The sequence below is a fragment of the Triturus cristatus genome, chromosome 2_1 (assembly GCF_964204655.1).
Source record: "Triturus cristatus chromosome 2_1, aTriCri1.1, whole genome shotgun sequence".
Taxonomy (NCBI): domain Eukaryota; kingdom Metazoa; phylum Chordata; class Amphibia; order Caudata; family Salamandridae; genus Triturus; species Triturus cristatus.
In genome coordinates, this window is record NC_140581.1 from 190,325,946 (window position 1) to 190,338,196 (window position 12,251).

General features: G+C 45.6%; 1 protein-coding gene across 1 annotated transcript in view; it reads right to left on the bottom strand.

Annotated features, from left to right (window-relative positions):
• Positions 1 to 12,251, bottom strand: part of ACAA2 (acetyl-CoA acyltransferase 2) — a 173,936-nt gene that overhangs the window by 117,055 nt on the left and 44,630 nt on the right. The window lies entirely within an intron of this gene.

Genomic DNA, 12,251 nt, shown 5'->3' on the forward strand with positions numbered 1-12,251 from the left:
GCTGTACACAACTATCGCCTGGTCTTTCCAGCTGTCAAGGGTATCCTTTCAGGGTTTGCATATGGAGTAACTGAAATGTAGTCTCGACAATGTTTTTATTATTATAAAATATACGTACACATAGGGACTTTTGGTCAGAAGTCTTCATGCATTAGTCTGTTAAACTGTTGGTCATTCTCACTGCACACAGCAAAGAGCAGTGGGTCGGACCACCTCAGCCATTGCCTCCCATCTTTGAAAGCATTGAGCCTACATTCAAGAGAGCTGGACAAGTGTATGAATGCCTTCGGTGAACTATTTGTGTATTTCTTTGAATAACATGAGTGCTGAAGTTACAGTGTCTGCAGGTGTTACTGGAAGCAGTCACGCTGTTGTGTCGCACACTATTGGTGGGGTATTGTTAAACAATGCATTGCTTCTAGCTGCTTGGTCGGCTGTGAACATGAAATGTTATTATTCTTTGAGTGTAGAATTGCTGCACTGCGTGAATTTACCCCTGACTGAGCCACGTAGGGGATTTTTTTTAAAGCACCATCAATCTCAAATGCTATTTTATGAATTTATGCGAAGAACTGTATTACTGTACTTTATGTATGGTTCCCGGGTGACTGCCCTTGGGGCTATTAATAGTCCCTCCTCGCCCTCTTGTATGAAATCTCCCAAACACCAGCCCCTTTGAAAGTGGCTTGCATTTCACATATCACATTGTAATGTAGTGTGAGGATCGTGATGTAACGCCTGCATTACTCACTGGTAATCTTCACTACTCCAATTCTTCAGATAAGGAAGGGTTGGAGTAATGAAGATTACCAGCAAGTCCAGACATTTCCTCCACATTCCTCTCTCTGCCGGTACCTTGCTTGAACGAGGATATACACAAGCAGTGTGCCCTCATGTCAATCCGACTGACCTGCTCAAGATATGATAAGACAGACAACCCAGGAGTGCACAAAAGCTTTCATTTTTATTAAAACACTCTCAAGTGAAAAAACAAACATCATAACATTAAACCAGGCATGGTCTTTATAAAGAAGTTACTTTATAAATCACCTTTGATCCTAAGTCTAATCTATTTCCATTGGCCAAATTCAACCTACAACGTGAAATAGATCTAGGAGGGGTAGCAAAAGAGCCGCTTTGCATATATCCAGAATAGAGACCGCAACCCATTCTACCAAGAGGCAGACATACTCCTGGTCGAGGGGCTTGCGCTGTTTCAGGATTTATTATGCCCAGAATATATGTAAACTATGGAGAGAATGGTCTTAATTCATCTATTCAGTGTAACTTTAAAAGACTTACAACCTCTTTGAGCAGATTCAAAATTGGTAAACAATTGTAAGATTGTCCATATTCAGCTGTACTTCGAATATAACTCTTTAGAGTTCGTCCAACAGCTAAAAGATAGAGCTTAGATTCGGAGTCCGTAGAAGAATTGACACAAAAATGGGAGGATAATTTCCTGATCCCTGTGAAAAGCTGAATTTATGTTGGGAAGTAAAAGAGAACGCCAAATCAGTTCTCTGATCAAAAACCTTCATGCATGGGTGAAGGCATAGTGAAGACCCCAATTCTCCTATTCTTCTAGTTGTGGTCATGGCAGCCAAAAAGAAAACTCTGAACCATTTCTGTAAAAAGGAGCAAATCACATGAAGGATAAAGAATCTTGAACTTTTTTCGAAACAGATCAAACCCCTTAAAAGGTCTTGATACAAGCGTCTCTAGAGAAGATAATTCACCCCAAGGACTATAAGATGGCCTTAACAGCGGACCACTGAAACCTCAAGGTAGCCAAGGATATATTCTTGTCAAATCCATGCTGCAAAACTGAAGAATATTTTCAGGTGAATAGTTTACTGTAGAAAGATTATTTAAAATCACACAATTGGTCAAATGAAGACCAATGATTAATATAACGTTTTTGTAGTCTCCTAAGCACCTGCATTATCTGGGAAACAGGAAGAGAAAGACCAATGTTTAAGAGTCCCCTCTGCTCCATCTGATAGCTTCAAGCAGCGGAGGGTAGCTAACGCAAGAGTTGGCTGAGGTAAGGGAACGAGGGGCAATGGAAGGATCTACGAATTGTCCACCGAAAGGAGGCGATGAATGGTAAACCAAGTCCTCCGAGGCCAAAACAGCCCACCTGTCTTCTCCAAATCTGTGAAAGAATCCTGGAAACGCGAAGAATCGGGAGAAAGGTATACAGGACAGACCCGTCATGGATTCAGGAGACCAACTCCCATAATTAGAGGATCCTAGAAGTACATTGTAAGTAGGGCAACTAGCTGCTCTGCTAACAGCTCACCCTGAAACAGAAGAGAAGGAGAATCTAGTCCTGGCAACGAAGAAATATTCTGCTCAGATGGTCTACTTGTCTATTGTGTATCCCTTGAACGTGAACTGCTCAAGAGAAAGTAGATTCTCCTTGGCCCAGGAGCAAATTTGGGGATCTAACTGATTTAAGGCTTGGACCCTATAACAAACTGATAACTTAATATTGAGTATGCCATCATGTTGTCTGTGTGCAAGGGAGAGGATGTAGCCTAAGGGCTAGAGCGGTCGACCTTGGAGCTGGGGAACCACGTTCGAGTATCGGCAGGGACGCTCAACATCCTGTGATTCTGGGCAAATCACGTAATCTCCCCGTGCCTCACAAAAATGAATGTGTCTGTCTGTGACACAACTGGTGCTCATGTAAAGCGCTCCGATGCCTTTGGGTCTAGTTTGCGCTATATAAAACAAAAAAACACTAGCTGTAACCCTGAACTGATCTGAAAAACCTCCAATCTGCCATCAATACCTACCAATTACAGATTCATATGTGCTGTCCTCTGGGCTGACTGGACTCCCAGAACTGCCCCCAATCTTTGGGTGTTGAAAGGAGAATAGAGTACCTGATCCTAGGCTGAGGAACGGCCACCATGATAGTTGATCAAGAACATACTATGTTGTTGAAACGAGGATTTCATACTTCTGTGAGAAAGGACGTGTAGACACACCTTGCCTGGGTGCAAGCGTGCCCATGGAATGATAAAAAAATGTTGCGCCTAAATAAAAACGGAGGAAAAGAATTTGAGACTGCCCTCTCTTTTTTGTAAAACTTTTTCATAGAGGGGCCACTGTTATCCTCCAAATTACTACATCTCCTTGGACTCAAAGACATATCCTTAGCGGCGCCTCTGTTTTTAATATTAGAAACTCCAAGTGATTCTTCAGCTTTTACCTTCGAGCTACTGGAAGAAACACCACCCCCAGATCTGTCCTCAACCAGGACCCAATTTTCTCCATGCTCTGAGAAGTAGAAAAAGATGGAATTTCCCCTGATTAGGTACCCAAAATCCTGAAAAACCTAAGTTACCATACAGATGTCTTTCAAAGTCTGGACATAAAATGGGGAAAGTCTCAAAAGATCATACAGATAAGGATGCACCTTGAACCAGTGGTTGCAAAGCTAGGCCATCACCATGGCCAAGATCTTTGGGTAAACATTTGGTGCAGTTTTAGGCCAAAGGGGAGCACTGAAAACGGTCAGTGCTAATCTCCCACAACAAACCTGGGATACTTTAAATTGGAGTCTGCAATTGGAACATGTAGATATGCACCCTGAGAGTCGATATGGGTCAGAAAAAAGTCCTTTGCTATCAAGATAATCCCCTGTTGTAGCACACTCATTTTAAAACAAATTGTTGGTATGAATTTGTTGAGGGCCTTCAAGCCTATGTTCATTCTATGATGCCTCCTGCCTCTCCTGCAGTAGGACAAGAACAATGGCTCATTTCCTCAGCAGGGTAGATACACTGTCCTGTACAGCTTAACTGGTCACCAAGATTTGGGGCCCAAACTGTGACCCTGGAAGGGTGGGAAAAAGCTTACCTCATCATCGAGTCTTTGGACCAATGGGAAAAAAGTCCACCTCATAACCTGAGAATCTATGTCTATGACCCAAGTATTGGTTGTCGAAAACCTCCACTGTTCTAGAAGTAAAGCGAGACATCCCCCCTACTAAGTCTTAGCCATGCATATTCTCTGCATAGTCAGGGAAGCCCCAATGATTTATAAAGTCACTGCCTTGAGCACCTTTTGGCTCAAAGTGGAATCTGTTAAATGACCCATCTCACTTTTTTTAGCTTGTTTCTCTCAAATTTCTTTTTTTTGTACTTATGGTGAAAAGGTTCAGCATGCTTTTGGTTCTTAAAAGACTTAAATAGAGCCTCTTCCAGCTGGTCGCTAAAAAGCACATTACATGAAAAAGGCATTCTAAACAGTGTTTCTCTGCCATGGATGGTGTTCTTTAACTATCAAAAGCGAAACCTGAGAGAAACTTTGTTTGCATCTCATTGTGGCCCAGTAACTCGCAAACATCCTAACCCTCACAATACTTTAAGATGCAGATTGGAAATCCTTAACGTGAGGCTGGGAAGCAAACATTTCACACCTCATGGATAAGCTTAAAGCAGCATAAGCTCTATTTTAAGCATTTTCAGCCTTTTTATCCGCTGGGTTCAATATATGTTACCGCAAACAGACCAGATCTCTTGACTGGGGGTTAATGTTTTGATATGTTCTGCATTCCGTCCATCAATTGTGTGTCTTTTGCTTTCTCCCCCTAAGTGCACCAAGTATGGCCAGACGTGGGTCCTGGGCTCACTGTGCCACTGGAATCAAGCTATCCTGGCTGAAGAGGGGTGAAACCCAGAAACCGGTCCTAGGAAGCTTGTTTCCGGTCCAGGGAGGACCTGGCTTGGCAGTTCGGGCTGGACTGTTCCCATCAAGACTGATTTGCATATGGCCAGATCTAAACTGGGGTGGCATGGTGAGCAAAAGAATGATGGATTTAATCCAGATATCTTGACTGGGGGTGAATGTTTTGATTTGTTCTGCATTCCGTCCATCAATTATGTGTCTTTTGCTTTCTCGCCCTAAGAGCGCCAGGTATTTCCAGACGTGGGTTCTGGGCTCACTGTGCCACTGGAATCAAGCTATCCTGGCTGAAGAGGGGTGAAACCCCAAAACCGGTCCTACGATGCTTGTTTCCAGTCCACGGAGGCCCTGGCTTGGCAGTTCGGGCTGGACTGTTCCCATGAGGCACAGGGTCAAGACTGATTTGCATATGGTCAGATCTAAACTTGGTAGGCATGTTGGAGCAAAAGAATGATGGATTTAACCCAGATCTCTTGACTGGGGGTGAATGTTTTGATTTGTTCTGCATTCCTTCCATCAATTGTGTGTCTTGTGGGTTCAATATATGGCCACTGTCAAAAGAGAGGCCTGACCCACCACATTGGCCAAGAGAGGATCTATAAAAAGGGATTTAGCAAGATGAGACAAAGTGCCCATAAATCTTGGACAAGATATTAGCAGAAGCCCTCCATTTCCTCTTTAGAAACCCCAGGATAGTTGACAGGACAGGAATCCTAGGAACTGCAGGTCTCTGTAGCTGGCAAAACCATTGCCCACAAATACCAGACTGCTGTTCGTCTGCATGTAGTTGAAAATTTAAAAACAAGGTATGAAATCACTAGTTCAAGTTCCTTCTCCAGTATATCGTTCCTTCTAGGAGAGGCATATTATCAGTTACTTATCATAGGAGAAACCTAGGAGTAACAAGAAGGTGATGAGGAAACTGAAAATTGAGACAACAAAAACATCAGAAGAATACGGAGAAGCACAAAAACCCCTCTATCTTCTATAGGTAGACAGGGAATTAACCTTTTCAGGACGTCTCTTCTCAAGCACAGGGATAACAGCGAACTCCCCCCAGGGCATGTATCTACACACTAGGGGTGCAATTCTCCTCAGGAGACGGGAGAAGAAGGCTGCTTCGAGTGCATGCACTTGCCCACCTTACGCCAATGCAAGAAACCAACAGACTAAAGGTGGCAAAGGGAAAACTTTAAATAACAGCACTGGGTCATCAAAGGCAGCAGACCTCACAAATGCCTTTTTTAGTTTCTCTTTGCGAAAAGTCAATAAATGAATGAAAAAGAGACTGCAGACTATGACGCGTGTTAACCCAGGCAGGCAATCCGAGCCTTATTTATGTATTTATTTTAACATGGTCCGAGCGTTTTTTCTCCTCTTGATGGCACCACCATGCTCCCACCAGAATCTCAATACTCTACGCAGGATACCGAAGCATGGTAGCGAAGTGGTACAAAACAGTCTGCAGTAACCTATTGCGGCCTTTGAAGAAAGGAAATCCCACTACAGGGACACAGTGAACCTCTGAACTACTGTACATGCTCTCACCTAACCAGAGTGCACCTGATTGCAGTCGTAAATGTATGTATGTATGTATGTATGTATGTATGTATGTATGTATATATATATATTCACTGAAAAAACCATAGGTTTCACACACGTTATAGTTAGGAATTAGCATTTAAAAAACCTTGCTAATTCACTGAAAAAACCATAGGTTTCACACATGTTATAGTTAGCGGAAATTTTACTGATAAAAAACCAGTGAAATTCCCCCGTTATAGTTAGCGCAGGCAACTATAACTCACGTGACTGCAATCCTCTGCTGATGCTAATACTGTATTTAGACACTTATTTGCCCATGTCTTCTTCCATACATTTTTAGCTATACATATATTACAAATATTTTTTTTTCATAAAGACACATATGTCATCAGCAGAAGATTGCAGTCACGTGAGTTATAGTTGCCTGCGCTAACTATAACGGGGGAATTTCACTGGTTTTTTATCAGTAAAATTTCCGCTAACTATAACATGTGTGAAACCTATGGTTTTTTCAGTGAATTAGCAAGGTTTTTTAAATGCTAATTCCTAACTATAACGTGTGTGAAACCTATGGTTTTTTCAGTGAATTAGTACGGTTTTTTAAATGCTAAGTTTTTTTCCCTTATAATAAGCCCTGTACATTTGGTGGCCTTCGGCCACCAAAAGCACAGGGGGTGGGGTAAGTGTGGATAGTGTTTTTTGCCCTTAACATAAGCCCTGTGCTTTTGGTGGCCTTCGGCCACCAAAAGCACAGGGGGTGGGGTAAGTGTGGATAGTGTTTTTTTTATTTTTATTTTTTTACCGTACGCTTACGGTAAGCGTACGGTAAGCGTACCCCGCGAAATTGCCGAAAAAAAAATAAAACCGTTTTTGCACTTGGGGGATGTTTGGGGACTCCCTCAACATGACTATGTGGGAGGGAGTTGTCAAAACAGCCCCTTTACATGTTTTTGGGCTTGATATTTTAAAAATCACTCTCAGTGCGAGAGACAAAATGGCGGCCGCCGCTTCCTGGTTTCGGCCGATTCGAATGTTTACTAAGATCTAAGAGCCAATCAGAATCGCGCTCGCGCACGCCACCGTACGCTTACCGTAAGCGTACGGTAAGCGTACCGTAAGCTGGCTCAGATATATATATTGATTTAAAGGCTATTTTCTCAGAATCTACTGAACAGATTTACACCAAACCTACAAAAGGCACTTCCTTGACCTAGGGACTACCTCTCTGCCAAATTTTGAGTAATTCTGTTCAGCCGTTCGGGCTGTAGCTCGTTCTAAAGGTCCTATGGAAAAATGCATGGGAAAAACGCGTTTTGGGACCCCCCTTTTATCTCAGCCCCCGCTTGACGGATCCCCCCGAGACTTTCAGGGTAGGAGCGGAGCGTAGCGCCCCACCTATTTTGAAACATTTGCGAGGATTCGTCGACCGGCGCCAAAGTTATTCAAAATAGAATGTTGAGGTTTTCCTATGGAAACGTGGTCCTAACTATAACTACCTACTGGCTATCGCCAGTAGGTAATAATATTTATACCCTGGCGCTGCAATATGTAATTTGGAGAACCAATATTAATCAGAGAGACAACAGAGGAAGTGGACAATAATCAGAGGACAGAGTCAAATTCTAGGAAACAACCATGTCTTAATCCTTTTTCTAAACAGAAGCAGGGAATTACACTGTCTGATATCAGGTGGCAGCTCATTCCACAGCCTTGCTGCAGCAGTGCTGAAAGCACATCCACCCAGTCTGACCCTATTAAACCTAGGAACTTTCGCCAGACCGGCCGAGGAGGAGAGGAGATGTTGAGTGGGGATATACCAGAGTAATTTTTCTTCCAGAGGTTTCGGTCCCAAGCCATGCAAGGCCTTGAACACTATACACAAGGACTTAAACTGTACTCTTTGGTAGCCAGTGTAGCTCGGCCAAGCATTTTGATGCAGAAGAGTCTCGCAGTTTAGCCAAAGCTAATCTTGCCGCCATGTTTTGAACCCGTTGCAAACGTTGGATCAAATATTTAGGTGAATCCAGCAACAGGGCATTGCAATAGTCAAGGCGACTTAAAATTGCACCCTGCACTACTAATGCTCTGGCCGAGGCGGGCAACAATGGAAGAATCTTTCTCAAGGCTCTAATCAGCCCAAAACAGCATCCCGCCGTTTTGTTCACCTGTGCCACCAGGGTCAGATTAGCACTAAACAGAACTCCCAAATTACGGACCGTATTGGCCGGGACCAAAGGGGAGGAAGTACCTAGTGGCCAGAAATTATGGGGGAGAGGTAGAGGCACCTTCCCTACTGAGCAATGCACTATTTCGGTTTTCTCAGAATTGAATTGTAGAAAATTCAGCTGTAGCCATTGCGCAGTATCACGCATACAAGCATTAAAATCCTCCAGCGCCGAAGGTTGGGTACCATCCAAAGATAAAATGATCTGGGTATCATCAGCATAATTTATCAGCTTCACCTTATGAGCCTGAATTATATCAATCAAAGGACTGAGATATACATTAAACATAATTGGGCTGATAGCAGACGCCTGTGGGACACCATGGCCTATATTGATAAATACATACATTTTTTATTGCTGCCACTGTTTTTATGAGGCGCGTTGTTCTGAGCGCTAGTGCCTGTGTAGTATGCTAATTGTGGAAATGGTGGTATTTTCGTTTTAGCCGCGGGAGTGTCTCTCACTCCTACACGACTGGTGCTTGGGAGACGACACGGAGTGCAGCGCGCAGATTTAAGTTCCTCAGAGAGTCTCTCTTGGAATTCCAGTCAGCGTGCGCACTTCCGCTGCCCCCGAGCGGCCAGTATGAGAAAAGACAGCCTGCTGGGTCTGTATACAATCATACAGCTCTCTTAGCAGCCGATCGAATTCAATAGCAATTAACACTCTGCTGCCCATTTTGAGTTTGACAGCAGAGTCTGTACTACTTCTTGTATACGCCCTGATGTGGGTCTGTATTATTGAGGCCTTTGGGGACACTACCCAGACCGGCTCCCTAGTGACAGGGATAATATTCCTGTAAAATACAATTTTACACCAGCGTGAGTGTCCCAGGGGCTAAAAACCCCTCCTAAAATTGCGAGGCCCTCACACTAAAAGAGCAGGCTAACACACAGCCCTGATAAATATACAGCCTACCCTAAGGCCTGGTGTACTGTTACCCACCCAGTCACCCCTAATTAGTCCTCGACCTTACAATACACCTGTTAACAGCATGGATTATCAAGAGGACTGCCAGGACATTGAGGACCCTCTTGCTGACCTTCCTTGTGGTGATGATTTTTATGAGGCGGTGGACACCTCACTTTACCGCGCAGTGGCGGCTGCCTTGACTCCGTTAGAGGAGAGGCTCTCCTGCCAGATTGCCCATGCGTTTGAGAGGCTAAAACCCCAACCCACCACGCCTTTTCCCTCCCTTTGGCCCTGGAGGGACCACAGCAAGGGGAACCAGCCCCTCCTCCACCCAAACGGTCCTGCAACTCTGGGTGGATTTAAATGCCTTTGACAGGCTTAAGTAGACGTTCCTGGACAGCCAACCTGTCCTGCCTGCAGGGAATGCCCTGGCAGTTCGGTCTGGACTTTTCCCATGGGGCACAGGGTCATGACTGATTTGCATATGGCTGGGTCCAAACTGGGGTGGTGTAGTGGGCAAAAGAACAATGGATTTAACCCAGATCTTTTGACTGGGGGAGAATATTTGCATTGTTAGCATTCCGTCCATCATTTGTTTGCTGTAACCCTATTCCACCGCCAGTTTAGCCCAACCCTGATCTAAACGCTGCAGGGGACCCTGATGATGAGCCAGGCCCATCCAAGCCATGGCTTCGGTCTCGCCCTTCCCAGACCACCCAGAACTCATCAGACATGCTTGACCCTGATGAAGTCATACACCCACGATCCTCCCGATGGGTCACGGCCGACAAGGTCGCTAATTATCTGGCGGGGTGCATTCGTAGGCTGCTGGAGAAGGAGGCCGGTAATTGCCTCCGGGCGAAGTGCCCCCGCCCTTCCCTCGAGGGGAAGGTCGATCTTCTTCATAGGTTAGGCTTTGTGGTCAATGAGACAAAGTCACTTTTAAAGCCCTCTCAGTCTGTGACCTTTTTGGGGTTCGTAATAAACTCCACTTCTTCCACTCTAAGCCTTCCTTCCAGGAAAGTGGCGAAGATCTGGCACGAGCTAAGACGCATTCTTACCAGACAACAAGTGTCTCTCCACCAATTGGCTCGGGTAGTGGGCCTCCTATCTGCATCGATTCAGGCCACCTTCCCGGGGCTGCTCCACTATATGGCTCAGAGCACCTGAAGGCATATTACCTTCGCAAGGGGTATCTTTACTCACACAAGGTTTTTCTGATCAGCGAACCTCGAGATGAAATCCAGTGGTGGTTGGGCCACATGGAGGTCTGGAACGGCCACACAATTTTTGGTTCGGCACCCGATCAGGTCATAGAGTCTGATGCCAGCAGGTCAGGCTTGGGTGCCAGTTGGGGCGACCTCACTACGGGGGGGATTGTGGTCTCCCGAAGAACAGAGGTTGCATATCAATTGTTTGGAACTTCTTGCGGGCTCATTCGCCGTCCGGTGCTGGTCGAAAGACTCGGTTCAGTCATGCGTCCTTCTCAAGATGGACAACATTTATGCTGTCAGATATAGAAATCAATTGGGACGCACCAGGTCCAGAGCTCTTTCGGGAGTTTCTGGCAGTACTGCCTGGACAGCCAAGTTTCGGTCACGGCGGAATACTTGCCAGGACGAGAGAATCAGGAGGCGGACTTTCATCCCGCAATTTCAGAGATTCCAGTCTCTGGAAGCTCGACCCAAAAATCTTTGCGATGTTGAACGATTGCTGGGTCCCTGCTCGGTGAACTTGTAGCCTTGAGACTAGACCATCAAGTTTCCCGCTTCGTCACCTGGAGGCCGGACCCTCTGGCAGTGGCCATGGATGCCTGCCTCCATGAATGGGGCTCCTAGAAGGGGTACACCTTTCCTCCCTTCGCAATGATCACGAGAACAGCAGCTCCGGTCCGATGACAGCGGGCAGATTTAGTCATGATCACCCCCTTTTGAAGGTCGCAAGTCTGGTTTCCAGTTCTTCTGGAACTTTCCTGGGATTCTCCAATCCTAATCCCCAGTTTCCGACCCTCCTCTTGAGTCTCGACAGGGCTGCGCATCCTCTGGTGCAAGCGAACTTGCTGTAGCTTATGGCGTGGCGGATTTCAGGGGGCAATGAGAGGTCCTAGGCCTTTCGCAGGAGGCTGAAACCTTTATGTCCAGGGCTTGGGCAGACAGCACTGTCAAGAGGTACAGATCCGCTTGGGGCAGATGGTCCCATTGGTGTATGCGGCAGGGTCTTGGTCCTGGTCGCAAATGTAGTGCATGTTCTGAATTTCCTGGTACAACAAGCTTCCAATGGCATGGCTTACTGGTCGATAAACACCTTTCGGTCAGCCATCTCTTCCGAACACATACCGCTTAATGACAACTGTGGGTGAACACCTGATGGTTTGCAGGTTGTTACGCGGTATTCGTCTCTTTACCTCCAGAGCCTGGTTACTCCGCTCTTTGGGACGTTAACCAAGTGCTTAACTTGTTTGTCCTGGCAGCCGAACCTCTTTCTCTCCAGGAAAGAGTTAACGGCTAAGCTGGCTATGCTCCTTTGTCTCATCTCCTGCCGGCGTGTCTCCGATGTCAGAGCTTTAGACATCACAAGTAGGATGTTTACTCCTAATGCAGTGACATTCACTCTCCACAGAAGAATGAAGTGTCACACTAGGGTTATTTCCTACCCAGAATTTCTACACTCTCCAAAACTGTGTGTTGTCAGATGCCTCAAAGCATATCAAGGAAGAGTTTCGTCCCCCAGCTACTCACTGCACTCCGTAAGCATTTCAAGGTGGTCTTGTCTCCTACCATTGCTAGATGGGTCAGATGGGTTATGCAGGAAGTAGGCATTAGTCTTCGGGACTTCGGAGCCCATTCGGCACGGGGGAGGACTATGTTG